Source organism: Triturus cristatus, chromosome 6 (assembly GCF_964204655.1).
Source record: "Triturus cristatus chromosome 6, aTriCri1.1, whole genome shotgun sequence".
NCBI classification, from domain to species: domain Eukaryota; kingdom Metazoa; phylum Chordata; class Amphibia; order Caudata; family Salamandridae; genus Triturus; species Triturus cristatus.
In genome coordinates, this window is record NC_140589.1 from 1,488,606,764 (window position 1) to 1,488,620,503 (window position 13,740).

Below are 13,740 nucleotides of genomic sequence, written 5' to 3' on the forward strand. Positions count from 1 at the left end.
TCCCTTCATGGGATGATCTGATGCCCTGGTCCCTTCATGGGATGATCTGATGCCCTGGTCCCTTCATGGGATGATCTCTGATGCCCTGGTCCCTTCATGGGATGATCTCTGATGCCCTGGTCCCTTCATGGGATGATCTCTGATGCCCTGGTCCCTTCATGGGATGATCTCTGATGCACTGGTCCCTTCATGGGATGATCTCTGATGCACTGGTCCCTTCATGGGATGATCTCTGATGCACTGGTCCCTTCATGGGATGATCTCTGATGCACTGGTCCCTTCATGGGATGATCTCTGATGCACTGGTCCCTTCATGGGATGATCTCTGATGCCCTGGTCCCTTCATGGGATGATCTTGCATACCTCTAATCATAGTGCTGTGAAGCCCTGGTCCCTTCATGGGATGATCTCCGATGCCCTGGTCCCTTCTTGGGATGATCTCTGATGCCCTGGTCCCTTCTTGGGATGATCTCTGATGCCCTGGTCCCTTCATGGGATGATCTTGCATACCTCTAATCATAGTGCTCTGATGCACTGGTCCCTTCATGGGATGATCTTTGATGCACTGGTCCCTTCATGGGATGATCTTTGATGCACTGGTCCCTTCATGGGATGATCTTGCATACCTCTAATCATAGTGCTCTGATGCTCTGGTCCCTTCATGGGATGATCTCTGATGCTCTGGCCCCTTCATGGGATGATCTCTGATGCCCTGGTCCCTTCATGGGATGATCTCTGATGCCCTGGTCCCTTCATGGGATGATCTCTGATGCCCTGGTCCCTTCATGGGATGATCTCTGATGCCCTGGTCCCTTCATGGGATGATCTCTGATGCCCTGGTCCCTTCATGGGATGATCTCTGATGCACTGGTCCCTTCATGGGATGATCTCTGATGCACTGGTCCCTTCATGGGATGATCTTGCATACCTCTAATCATAGTGCTGTGATGCCCTGGTCCCTTCATGGGATGATCTCTGATGCGCTGGTCCCTTCATGGGATGATCTCTGATGCGCTGGTCCCTTCATGGGATGATCTCTGATGCCCTGGTCCCTTCATGGGATGATCTCTGATGCCCTGGTCCCTTCATGGGATGATCTCTGATGCACTGGTCCCTTCATGGGATGATCTCTGATGCACTGGTCCCTTCATGGGATGATCTTGCATACCTCTAATCATAGTGCTGTGATGCCCTGGTCCCTTCATGGGATGATCGTTGATGCACTGGTCCCTTCATGGGATGATCTTGCATACCTCTAATCATAGTGCTCTGATGCACTGGTCTCTTCATGGGATGATCTCTGATGCACTGGTCCCTTCATGGGATGATCTCTGATGCACTGGTCCCTTCATGGGATGATCTCTGACGCACTGGTCCCTTCATGGGATGATCTCTGACGCACTGGTCCCTTCATGGGATGATCTCTGACGCACTGGTCCCTTCATGGGATGATCTCTGACGCACTGGTCCCTTCATGGGATGATCTCTGACGCACTGGTCCCTTCATGGGATGATCTCTGACGCACTGGTCCCTTCATGGGATGATCTCTGATGCACTGGTCCCTTCATGGGATGATCTCTGATGCACTGGTCCCTTCATGGGATGATCTCTGATGCACTGGTCCCTTCATGGGATGATCTCTGATGCACTGGTCCCTTCATGGGATGATCTCTGATGCACTGGTCCCTTCATGGGATGATCTCTGATGCACTGGTCCCTTCATGGGATGATCTCTGATGCACTGGTCCCTTCATGGGATGATCTTGCATACCTCTAATCATAGTGCTGTGATGCCCTGGTCCCTTCATGGGATGATCTCTGATGCCCTGGTCCCTTAATGGGATGATCTCTGATGCCCTGGTCCCTTCATTGGATGATCTCTGATGCACTGGTCCCTTCATGGGATGAACTTGCATACCTCTAATCATAGTGCTGTGATGCCCTGTTCCCTTCATGGGATGATCTCTGATGCACTGGTCCCTTCATGGGATGATCTTTGATGCACTGGTCCCTTCATGGGATGATCTCTGCACTGGTCCCTTCATGGGATGATCTTGCATACCTCTAATCATAGTGCTCTGATGCTCTGGTCCCTTCATGGGATGCAGTCTGATGCTCTGGTCCCTTCATGGGATGATCTCTGATGCACTGGTCCCTTCATGGGATGATCTCTGATGCACTGGTCCCTTCATGGGATGATCTTGCATACCTCTAATCATAGTGCTGTGATGCCCTGGTCCCTTCATGGGATGATCTCTGATGCCCTGGTCCCTTCATGGGATGATCTCTGATGCCCTGGTCCCTTCATGGGATGATCTCTGATGCCCTGGTCCCTTCATGGGATAATCTCTGATGCCCTGGTCCCTTCATGGGATGATCTCTGATGCACTGGTCCCTTCATGGGATGATCTCTGATGCACTGGTCCCTTCATGGGATGATCTCTGATGCACTGGTCCATTCATGGGATGATCTTGCATACCTCTAATCATAGTGCTGTGATGCACTGATCCCTTCATGGGATGATCTTGCATACCTCTAATCATAGTGCTGTGATGCCCTGGTCCCTTCATGGGATGATCTCCGATGCCCTGGTCCCTTCATGGGATGATCTCCGATGCCCTGGTCCCTTCATGGGATGATCTTGCATACCTCTAATCATAGTGCTGTGATGCCCTGGTTCCTTCATGGGATGATCTCCGATGCCCTGGTTCCTTCATGGGATGATCTCCGATGCCCTGGTCCCTTCATGGGATGATCTCTGATGCCCTGGTCCCTTCATGGGATGATCTCTGATGCCCTGGTCCCTTCATGGGATGATCTGATGCCCTGGTCCCTTCATGGGATGATCTCTGATGCCCTGGTCCCTTCATGGGATGATCTCTGATGCCCTGGTCCCTTCATGGGATGATCTCTGATGACCTGGTCCCTTCATGGGATGATCTCTGATGCCCTGGTCCCTTCATGGGATGATCTCTGATGCCCTGGTCCCTTCATGGGATGATCTCTGATGCCCTGGTCCCTTCATGGGATGATCTCTGATGCCCTGGTCCCTTCATGGGATGATCTCTGATGCCCTGGTCCCTTCATGGGATGATCTCTGATGCCCTGGTCCCTTCATGGGATGATCTCTGATGCCCTGGTCCCTTCATGGGATGATCTCTGATGCCCTGGTCCCTTCATGGGATGATCTCTGATGCACTGGTCCCTTCATGGGCTGATCTTGCATACCTCTAATGTAAGTGCTGTGGTGTACTGGTCCCTTCATGGGATGATCTCCGATGCCCTGGTCCCTTCATGGGATGATCTCCGATGCCCTGGTCCCTTCATGGGATGATCTCCGATGCCCTGGTCCCTTCATGGGATGATCTCCGATGCCCTGGTCCCTTCATGGGATGATCTCCGATGCCCTGGTCCCTTCATGGGATGATCTCCGATGCCCTGGTCCCTTCATGGGATGATCTCTGATGCCCTGGTCCCTTCATGGGATGATCTCTGATGCCCTGGTCCCTTCATGGGATGATCTCTGATGCCCTGGTCCCTTCATGGGATGATCTCTGATGCCCTGGTCCCTTCATGGGATGATCTCTGATGCCCTGGTCCCTTCATGGGATGATCTCTGATGCCCTGGTCCCTTCATGGGATGATTTCTGATTCACTGGTCCCTTCATGGGATGATCTTTGATGCCCTGGTCCCTTCATGGGATGATCTTTGATGCCCTGGTCCCTTCATGGTATGATCTTTCTCTGATGCACTGGCCCCTTCATGGGCTGATCTTGCATACCTCTAATGTAAGTGCTGTGGTGTACTGGTCCCTTCATGGGATGATCTCTGATGCCCTGGTCCCTTCATGGGATGATCTCTGATGCACTGATCCCTTCATGGGATGATCTTGCATACCTCTAATCATAGTGCTGTGATGCCCTGGTCCCTTCACGGGATGATGTCTGATGCCCTGGTCCCTTCACGGGATGATGTCTGATGCCCTGGTCCCTTCATGGGATGATCTCTGATGCTCTGGTCCCTTCATGGGATGATCTCTGATGCCCTGGTCCCTTCATGGGATGATTTCTGATGCCCTGGTCCCTTCATGGGATGATTTCTGATTCACTGGTCCCTTCATGGGATGATCTTTGATGCCCTGGTCCCTTCATGGGATGATCTTTGATGCCATGGTCCCTTCATGGTATGATCTTTCTCTGATGCACTGGTCCCTTCATGGCATGATCTCTGATGCACTGGTCCCTTCATGGCATGATCTCTGATGCACTGGTCCCTTCATGGGATGATCTCTGATGCACTGGTCCCTTCATGGGATGATCTTGTATACCTCTAACCATAGTGCTGTGATGCACTGTTCCCTTCATGGGATGATCTCTGATGCCCTGGTCCCTTCATGGGATGATCTCTGATGCCCTGGTCCCTTCATGGGAGGATCTCTGATGCCCTGGTCCCTTCATGGGATGATCTCTGATGCCCTGGTCCCTTCATGGGATGATCTCTGATGCACTGGTCCCTTCATGGGATGATCTTGCATACCTCTAATCATAGTGCTGTGATGCCCTGGTCCCTTCATGGGATGATGTCTGATGCCCTGGTCCCTTCATGAGATGATGTCTGATGCCCTGGTGCCTTCATGGGATGATGTCTGATGCCCTGGTGCCTTCATGGGATGATGTCTGATGCCCTGGTGCCTTCATGGGATGATGTCTGATGCACTGGTCCCTTCCTGGGATGATCTCTGATGCACTGGTCCCTTCATGGGATGATCTTGCATACCTCTAATCATAGTGCTGTGATGCCCTGGTCCCTTCATGGGATGATCTGATGCCCTGGTCCCTTCATGGGATGATCTGATGCCCTGGTCCCTTCATGGGATGATCTCTGATGCCCTGGTCCCTTCATGGGATGATCTCTGATGCACTGGTCCCTTCATGGGATGATCTCTGATCCCTTCATGGGATGATCTTTGATGCACTGGTCCCTTCATGGGATGATCTTTGATGCACTGGTCCCTTCATGGGATGATCTTTGATGCACTGGTCCCTTCATGGGATGATCTCTGATGCACTGGTCCCTTCATGGGATGATCTATGATGCACTGGTCCCTTCATGGGATGATGTTGCATACCTCTAATCATAGTGCTGTGATGCCCTGGTCCCTTCATGGGATGATGTCTGATGCACTGGTCCCTTCATGGGATGATGTCTGATGCACTGGTCCCTTCATGGGATGATCTTGCATACCTCTAATCATAGTGCTGTAATGCCCTGGTCCCTTCATGGGATGATCTCCGATGCCCTGGTCCCTTCATGGGATGATCTCCGATGCCCTGGTCCCTTCATGGGATGATCTCCGATGCCCTGGTCCCTTCATGGGATGATCTCCGATGCCCTGGTCCCTTCATGGGATGATCTCCGATGCCCTGGTCCCTTCATGGGATGATCTCTGATGCCCTGGTCCCTTCATGGGATGATCTCTGATGCCCTGGTCCCTTCATGGGATGATCTCTGATGCCCTGGTCCCTTCATGGGATGATCTCTGATGCACTGGTCCCTTCATGGGATGATCTCTGATCCCTTCATGGGATGATCTTTGATGCACTGGTCCCTTCATGGGATGATCTCTGATGCACTGGTCCCTTCATGGGATGATCTCTGATGCACTGGTCCCTTCATGGGATGATCTATGATGCACTGGTCCCTTCATGGGATGATGTTGCATACCTCTAATCATAGTGCTGTGATGCCCTGGTCCCTTCATGGGATGTCTGATGCACTGGTCCCTTCATGGGATGATGTCTGATGCACTGGTCCCTTCATGGGATGATCTTGCATACCTCTAATCATAGTGCTGTAATGCCCTGGTTCCTTCATGGGATGATCTCCGATGCCCTGGTCCCTTCATGGGATGATCTCCGATGCCCTGGTCCCTTCATGGGATGATCTCCGATGCCCTGGTCCCTTCATGGGATGATCTCCGATGCCCTGGTCCCTTCATGGGATGATCTCCGATGCCCTGGTCCCTTCATGGGATGATCTCTGATGCCCTGGTCCCTTCATGGGATGATCTCTGATGCACTGGTCCCTTCATGGAATGATGTCTGATGCACTGGTCCCTTCATGGGCTGATCTTGCATACCTCTAATGTAAGTGCTGTGGTGTACTGGTCCCTTCATGGGATGATCTCTGATGCACTGGCCCCTTCATGGGCTGATCTTGCATACCTCTAATGTAAGTGCTGTGGTGTACTGGTCCCTTCATGGGATGATCTCTGATGCCCTGGTCCCTTCATGGGATGATCTCTGATGCCCTGGTCCCTTCATGGGATGATCTCTGATGCCCTGGTCCCTTCATGGGATGATCTCTGATGCCCTGGTCCCTTCATGGGATGATCTTGCATACCTCTAATCATAGTGCTGTGATGCCCTGGTCCCTTCATGGGATGATCTGATGCACTGGTCCCTTCATGGGATGATCTTGCATACCTCTAATCATAGTGCTGTGATGCACTGATCCCTTCATGGGATGATCTCTGATCCCTTCATGGGATGATCTTGCATACCTCTAATCATAGTGCTGTGATGCCCTGGTCCCTTAATGGGATGATCTCTGATGCCCTGGTCCCTTAATGGGATGATCTCTGATGCCCTGGTCCCTTCATTGGATGATCTCTGATGCACTGGTCCCTTCATGGGATGAACTTGCATACCTCTAATCATAGTGCTGTGATGCCCTGTTCCCTTCATGGGATGATCTCTGATGCACTGGTCCCTTCATGGGATGATCTTTGATGCACTGGTCCCTTCATGGGATGATCTCTGCACTGGTCCCTTCATGGGATGATCTTGCATACCTCTAATCATAGTGCTCTGATGCTCTGGTCCCTTCATGGGATGCAGTCTGATGCTCTGGTCCCTTCATGGGATGATCTCTGATGCTCTGGTCCCTTCATGGGATGATCTCTGATGCACTGGTCCCTTCATGGGATGATCTTGCATACCTCTAATCATAGTGCTGTGATGCCCTGGTCCCTTCATGGGATGATCTCTGATGCCCTGGTCCCTTCATGGGATGATCTCTGATGCCCTGGTCCCTTCATGGGATGATCTCTGATGCCCTGGTCCCTTCATGGGATAATCTCTGATGCCCTGGTCCCTTCATGGGATGATCTCTGATGCACTGGTCCCTTCATGGGATGATCTCTGATGCACTGGTCCCTTCATGGGATGATCTCTGATGCACTGGTCCATTCATGGGATGATCTTGCATACCTCTAATCATAGTGCTGTGATGCACTGATCCCTTCATGGGATGATCTTGCATACCTCTAATCATAGTGCTGTGATGCCCTGGTCCCTTCATGGGATGATCTCCGATGCCCTGGTCCCTTCATGGGATGATCTCCGATGCCCTGGTCCCTTCATGGGATGATCTCCGATGCCCTGGTCCCTTCATGGGATGATCTCCGATGCCCTGGTCCCTTCATGGGATGATCTCCGATGCCCTGGTCCCTTCATGGGATGATCTCCGATGCCCTGGTCCCTTCATGGGATGATCTCCGATGCACTGGTCCCTTCATGGGATGATCTCTGATGCACTGGTCCCTTCATGGGATGATCTCTGATGCACTGGTCCCTTCATGGGATGATCTCTGATGCACTGGTCCCTTCATGGGATGATCTTTGATGCACTGGTCCCTTCATGGGATGATGTCTGATGCACTGGTCCCTTCATGGGATGATGTCTGATGCACTGGTCCCTTCATGGGATGATGTCTGATGCACTGGTCCCTTCATGGGATGATGTCTGATGCACTGGTCCCTTCATGGGATGATGTCTGATGCACTGGTCCCTTCATGGGATGATGTCTGATGCACTGGTCCCTTCATGGGATGATCTCTGATGCACTGGTCCCTTCATGGGATGATCTTTGATGCACTGGTCCCTTCATGGGATGATCTTTGATGCACTGGTCCCTTCATGGGATGATGTCTGATGCACTGGTCCCTTCATGGGATGATGTCTGATGCACTGGTCCCTTCATGGGATGATGTCTGATGCACTGGTCCCTTCATGGGATGATCTCTGATGCACTGGTCCCTTCATGGGATGATCTCTGATGCACTGGTCCCTTCATGGGATGATGTCTGATGCACTGGTCCCTTCATGGGATGATCTTGCATACCTCTAATCATAGTGCTGTGAAGCCCTGGTCCCTTCATGGGATGATCTCCGATGCCCTGGTCCCTTCATGGGATGATCTCCGATGCCCTGGTCCCTTCTTGGGATGATCTCTGATGCCCTGGTCCCTTCTTGGGATGATCTCTGATGCCCTGGTCCCTTCATGGGATGATCTTGCATACCTCTAATCATAGTGCTCTGATGCACTGGTCCCTTCATGGGATGATCTTTGATGCACTGGTCCCTTCATGGGATGATCTTTGATGCACTGGTCCCTTCATGGGATGATCTTGCATACCTCTAATCATAGTGCTCTGATGCTCTGGTCCCTTCATGGGATGATCTCTGATGCACTGGCCCCTTCATGGGATGATCTCTGATGCCCTGGTCCCTTCATGGGATGATCTCTGATGCCCTGGTCCCTTCATGGGATGATCTCTGATGCCCTGGTCCCTTCATGGGATGATCTCTGATGCCCTGGTCCCTTCATGGGATGATCTCTGATGCCCTGGTCCCTTCATGGGATGATCTCTGATGCCCTGGTCCCTTCATGGGATGATCTCTGATGCCCTGGTCCCTTCATGGGATAATCTCTGATGCACTGGTCCCTTCATGGGATGATCTCTGATGCACTGGTCCCTTCATGGGATGATCTCTGATGCACTGGTCCCTTCATGGGATGATCTTGCATACCTCTAATCATAGTGCTGTGATGCCCTGGTCCCTTCATGGGATGATCTCCGATGCCCTGGTCCCTTCATGGGATGATCTCCGATGCCCTGGTCCCTTCATGGGATGATCTCCGATGCCCTGGTCCCTTCATGGGATGATCTCCGATGCCCTGGTCCCTTCATGGGATGATCTCCGATGCCCTGGTCCCTTCATGGGATGATCTCCGATGCCCTGGTCCCTTCATGGGATGATCTCCGATGCCCTGGTCCCTTCATGGGATGATCTCCGATGCCCTGGTCCCTTCATGGGATGATCTCCGATGCCCTGGGCCCTTCATGGGATGATCTCCGATGCCCTGGGCCCTTCATGGGATGATCTCCGATGCCCTGGGCCCTTCATGCCCTGGGCCCTTCATGGGATGATCTCTGATGCCCTGGTCCCTTCATGGGATGATCTCTGATGCACTGGTCCCTTCATGGGATGATCTCTGATGCACTGGTCCCTTCATGGGATGATCTCTGATGCACTGGTCCCTTCATGGGATGATCTTGCATACCTCTAATCATAGTGCTGTGATGCACTGGTCCCTTCATGGGATGATCTCTGATGCACTGGTCCCTTCATGGGATGAAGTCTGATTAGGGGTGGGCGGAATTTGCGGAATTAACCTTCGCAAATTATCGCGAGAATGTTTAAAATTATCGCAAACAAGCAGAAATATCGCGAAGATGCGTAAGTTTTTTTCCGGCATGTTCGCGAGATTTTCTGCATGGTTGCGGGTCGCCAACTTACCCATGTGGTTGCTTGCGGGCGCGGCCATCTTGTTTTGAGTTGTTCTCGCGGTGCATGATCGCGAGAAGAAAGACGTGATCGCGCGACGCATGACGTCACTGCGGGCGCGAACTGTCGCGAGACAGCGCAAATGGCTAAAAACAATACAACATCTCATGGAGAACGCGACCGGATCAAGAAAACTTGTCGGCGAACGCAGGGATTCAGGTAAGGCGATCGCGCGCGCGCAAGAATGTATCATTTTACAGCGCGAGCAAGAAACAAATTATCGCCAAGCTGCGGAAACCGGAATTTTTGACATTTTCGCGCGCTCCGCGGAACGCAAAAATGTGTAATTATCGCAATTTCCGCGAACGGAACGAAATTTTTGCCCAGGCCTAAGTCTGATGCACTGGTCCCTTCATGGGATGATCTTGCATACCTCTAATCATAGTGCTGTGATGCCCTGGTTCCTTCATGGGATGATCTCCGATGCCCTGGTTCCTTCATGGGATGATCTCTGATGCCCTGGTCCCTTCATGGGATGATCTGATGCCCTGGTCCCTTCATGGGATGATCTCTGATGCCCTGGTCCCTTCATGGGATGATCTCTGATGCCCTGGTCCCTTCATGGGATGATCTCTGATGCCCTGGTCCCTTCATGGGATGATCTCTGATGACCTGGTCCCTTCATGGGATGATCTCTGATGCCCTGGTCCCTTCATGGGATGATCTCTGATGCCCTGGTCCCTTCATGGGATGATCTCTGATGCCCTGGTCCCTTCATGGGATGATCTCTGATGCCCTGGTCCCTTCATGGGATCATCTCTGATGCCCTGGTCCCTTCATGGGATGATCTCTGATGCACTGGTCCCTTCATGGGCTGATCTTGCATACCTCTAATGTAAGTGCTGTGGTGTACTGGTCCCTTCATGGGATGATCTCTGATGCACTGATCCCTTCATGGGATGATCTTGCATACCTCTAATCGTAGTGCTGTGATGCCCTGGTCCCTTCACGGGATGATGTCTGATGCCCTGGTCCCTTCATGGGATGATCTCTGATGCCCTGGTCCCTTCATGGGATGATCTCTGATGCCCTGGTCCCTTCATGGGATGATCTCTGATGCCCTGGTCCCTTCATGGGATGATCTCTGATGCCCTGGTCCCTTCATGGGATGATTTCTGATTCACTGGTCCCTTCATGGGATGATCTTTGATGCCCTGGTCCCTTCATGGGATGATCTTTGATGCCCTGGTCCCTTCATGGTATGATCTTTCTCTGATGCACTGGCCCCTTCATGGGCTGATCTTGCATACCTCTAATGTAAGTGCTGTGGTGTACTGGTCCCTTCATGGGATGATCTCTGATGCCCTGGTCCCTTCATGGGATGATCTCTGATGCACTGGTCCCTTCATGGGATGATCTTGCATACCTCTAATCATAGTGCTGTGATGCCCTGATCCCTTCATGGGATGATCTCTGATGCACTGATCCCTTCATGGGATGATCTTGCATACCTCTAATCATAGTGCTGTGATGCCCTGGTCCCTTCACGGGATGATGTCTGATGCCCTGGTCCCTTCACGGGATGATGTCTGATGCCCTGGTCCCTTCATGGGATGATCTCTGATGCTCTGGTCCCTTCATGGGATGATCTCTGATGCTCTGGTCCCTTCATGGGATGATTTCTGATGCCCTGGTCCCTTCATGGGATGATTTCTGATTCACTGGTCCCTTCATGGGATGATCTTTGATGCCCTGGTCCCTTCATGGGATGATCTTTGATGCCATGGTCCCTTCATGGTATGATCTTTCTCTGATGCACTGGTCCCTTCATGGCATGATCTCTGATGCACTGGTCCCTTCATGGCATGATCTCTGATGCACTGGTCCCTTCATGGGATGATCTCTGATGCACTGGTCCCTTCATGGGATGATCTTGTATACCTCGAACCATAGTGCTGTGATGCACTGTTCCCTTCATGGGATGATCTCTGATGCCCTGGTCCCTTCATGGGATGATCTGATGCCCTGGTCCCTTCATGGGATGATCTCTGATGCCCTGGTCCCTTCATGGGATGATCTCTGATGCCCTGGTCCCTTCATGGGATGATCTCTGATGCCCTGGTCCCTTCATGGGATGATCTCTGATGCACTGGTCCCTTCATGGGATGATCTTGCATACCTCTAATCATAATGCTGTGATGCCCTGGTCCCTTCATGGGATGATGTCTGATGCCCTGGTGCCTTCATGGGATGATGTCTGATGCCCTGGTGCCTTCATGGGATGATGTCTGATGCCCTGGTGCCTTCATGGGATGATGTCTGATGCACTGGTCCCTTCCTGGGATGATCTCTGATGCACTGGTCCCTTCATGGGATGATCTTGCATACCTCTAATCATAGTGCTGTGATGCCCTGGTCCCTTCATGGGATGATCTGATGCCCTGGTCCCTTCATGGGATGATCTGATGCCCTGGTCCCTTCATGGGATGATCTGATGCCCTGGTCCCTTCATGGGATGATCTCTGATGCCCTGGTCCCTTCATGGGATGATCTCTGATGCCCTGGTCCCTTCATGGGATGATCTCTGATGCACTGGTCCCTTCATGGGATGATCTCTGATCCCTTCATGGGATGATCTTTGATGCACTGGTCCCTTCATGGGATGATCTTTGATGCACTGGTCCCTTCATGGGATGATCTTTGATGCACTGGTCCCTTCATGGGATGATCTTTGATGCACTGGTCCCTTCATGGGATGATCTCTGATGCACTGGTCCCTTCATGGGATGATCTCTGATGCACTGGTCCCTTCATGGGATGATCTATGATGCACTGGTCCCTTCATGGGATGATGTTGCATACCTCTAATCATAGTGCTGTGATGCCCTGGTCCCTTCATGGGATGATGTCTGATGCACTGGTCCCTTCATGGGATGATGTCTGATGCACTGGTCCCTTCATGGGATGATCTTGCATACCTCTAATCATAGTGCTGTAATGCCCTGGTTCCTTCATGGGATGATCTCCGATGCCCTGGTCCCTTCATGGGATGATCTCCGATGCCCTGGTCCCTTCATGGGATGATCTCCGATGCCCTGGTCCCTTCATGGGATGATCTCCGATGCCCTGGTCCCTTCATGGGATGATCTCCGATGCCCTGGTCCCTTCATGGGATGATCTCCGATGCCCTGGTCCCTTCATGGGATGATCTCCGATGCCCTGGTCCCTTCATGGGATGATCTCCGATGCCCTGGTCCCTTCATGGGATGATCTCCGATGCCCTGGTCCCTTCATGGGATGATCTCCGATGCCCTGGTCCCTTCATGGGATGATCTCCGATGCCCTGGTCCCTTCATGGGATGATCTCCGATGCCCTGGTCCCTTCATGGGATGATCTCCGATGCCCTGGTCCCTTCATGGGATGATCTCCGATGCCCTGGTCCCTTCATGGGATGATCTCCGATGCCCTGGTCCCTTCATGGGATGATCTCCGATGCCCTGGTCCCTTCATGGGATGATCTTTGATGCCCTGGTCCCTTCATGGGATGATCTTTGATGCACTGGTCCCTTCATGGGATGATCTTTGATGCACTGGTCCCTTCATGGGATGATCTTTGATGCCCTGGTCCCTTCATGGGATGATCTCCGATGCCCTGGTCCCTTCATGGGATGATCTCTGATGCACTGGTCCCTTCATGGGATGATCTCTGATGCCCTGGTCCCTTCATGGGATGATCTCTGATGCCCTGGTCCCTTCATGGGATGATCTCCGATGCCCTGGTCCCTTCATGGGATGATCTCCGATGCCCTGGTCCCTTCATGGGATGATCTCCGATGCCCTGGTCCCTTCATGGGATGATCTCCGATGCCCTGGTCCCTTCATGGGATGATCTCCGATGCCCTGGTCCCTTCATGGGATGATCTCCGATGCCCTGGTCCCTTCATGGGATGATCTCCGATGCCCTGGTCCCTTCATGGGATGATCTCCGATGCCCTGGTCCCTTCATGGGATGATCTCTGATGCCCTGGTCCCTTCATGGGATGATCTCTGATGCACTGGTCCCTTCATGGGATGATCTCTGATGCACTGGTCCCTACATGGGA